Source organism: Tupaia chinensis, unplaced genomic scaffold, assembly GCF_000334495.1.
Source record: "Tupaia chinensis unplaced genomic scaffold, TupChi_1.0 Scaffold149696_1, whole genome shotgun sequence".
NCBI lineage: Eukaryota > Metazoa > Chordata > Mammalia > Scandentia > Tupaiidae > Tupaia > Tupaia belangeri.
In genome coordinates this window covers 1,285,917-1,287,726 of record NW_006209541.1, presented here as the reverse complement: position 1 = coordinate 1,287,726, position 1,810 = coordinate 1,285,917, and the positions used below count along the sequence as shown (strand labels likewise).

General features: G+C 36.3%; 1 pseudogene; it reads right to left on the bottom strand.

The window, feature by feature from the left end:
- The window catches only part of LOC102469770 (lupus La protein pseudogene), a 1,296-nt pseudogene extending 297 nt beyond the window's left edge, over positions 1 to 999 (bottom strand).
- Positions 1,000 to 1,810: the final 811 nt, after the last annotated feature.

The following is a 1,810-nucleotide window of genomic DNA, read 5'->3' as shown; positions in this document are numbered from 1 at the left end:
GCTTTTTCTACCTCTCCTTCTAGTACTTCCCAAGTGACTGCTTTGTTCCTTAATTGTAGGTTGCCATTATTTGCATCTTTGGCTTTTTCTAGTGTTTTCTTGGCTTTTTCTTTAAACAGAATTATGCCCTCTTTTGCTCCTCTGATAAAATCTATCCATTTTATTTCACCATGATTTGAGAAAAGGATGTGCAAATCTTCTCTACAGGTCTGATCATCTAAGTCACCCGAAAATTTCAGCAAGCATCCAATCTTTTCTTCTAGAGATTTCATTTCAGCATCTTCTGCTAACTTCTCTTTTTCTTCTTGCTCTCGTTTAGCTCTTAATTTTGCTTCTACTTTATGCTGTCTTCTTTGTGCATTTTTTGCAAAGTAATCTTCCTTGAAACGTATTAACATCTCTGTGCCTTTGTACTTCTGACCAGGGGTCTCTACAAACTTCTTTGCAGATGCAATGTTTTCAAACACAGCAAATATTGATCCCTTAAATGCTTTCTGCAATGTTCTTCTCATCTGAATATTTAGTATTTCACCTTTACTTTGTAACCATTCCTTTATATCATCAAGGGTTGCATCAGTTGGGAAGCCTTTAATATAAACAGATCTGTTTTTAACATCATTTTTATACTCATCAGTCACTTCAGGGAGGGGTTTGCTTGGAGACGTCCTGATTTTAGTTTTATCTTCACTGATTTCCATGAGTTCATTGAGCATTTGCTCAATGCTTCCACTATTACAGTAAAGTCTGTCGTTAGACGGTTTAACCTGTTGAATTTTATCATTATCTACAAAGGTACCAAGCCTTCATCCAGTTTTATCTGTTCCTTTAAAAACTTGTCCCATGGCAAATTGAAGTCTCCAAAATAATACTCAATCTGATGACATATTTTGGCCTCCAGAGCAGCATTTTTTCATTATCACCATTTTCAGCCATTGTGGCTATCTTTAGGGCCAGGTCCCGCAGAGGCGTTCCACAGGCTCACTAACAGCCACGGCAACGTCTCCACTTCCCAGAGACACCCGCTGGTCTAGCACGCTCATAGAAGATAAGCTCAAATTTTAAATAGCCTGCCTTTCTGTTAATATGATCAAATCTCTACCTTGTCTTAGTGTATTTCCAGGATTTGTATGTTAATGAAGCCTGCTAGGTATAGTCAATTAACTTTTAATTAGTTTAAAATTAGGCATAGAGTAAGTCTAAATAACACATAGATTAGCATCTGAACTATCATTTTATTCATCAAACTGATGAATTTTGAGCAATGTTTCCATATATAGTCAGTAAGTTGTTCACATGGATACTTCCTGTTTGTAAGGAGGATCCTTGTCTTGGTAGGTCTGAGTTTACCCCATTTCTAGGAGTTCTCTTTCAGATAAACAAATAAATAAATAAAAATAATTATAAAATTGAATACTTATTTAGAAAGACAAAGGAATTTGCAAATAAAATTTTCACAAGGTTACTAAATAAAAACCATAAAAGATAGACAAGACAGTGGTGCAAAAGTTAAAAAAGCGACATTCCCAAGGAAGACCCATATAGAAAGTTTGCAGGTTCTTATCTGGAGACCTCCCTGAGTACTCCAGGCACATGCTTGCACATCACGTGGGGCTAACAGACTGCTGTGCATTACAGTGTGATGATCCTGTTAGGGGTGCTATCTCTTTCTTTCTCTTTCTCTTCCCCTCTCCCCTTCTGTCTCTTTCTTGCTCATGGGAGAAATAAATAAATAAACTTTACAAGTGTATTTATAAACACAAAGGTTCATTTTTGCAACATCTGAAAAGATAGCATCGTTCGTTTTTAATTA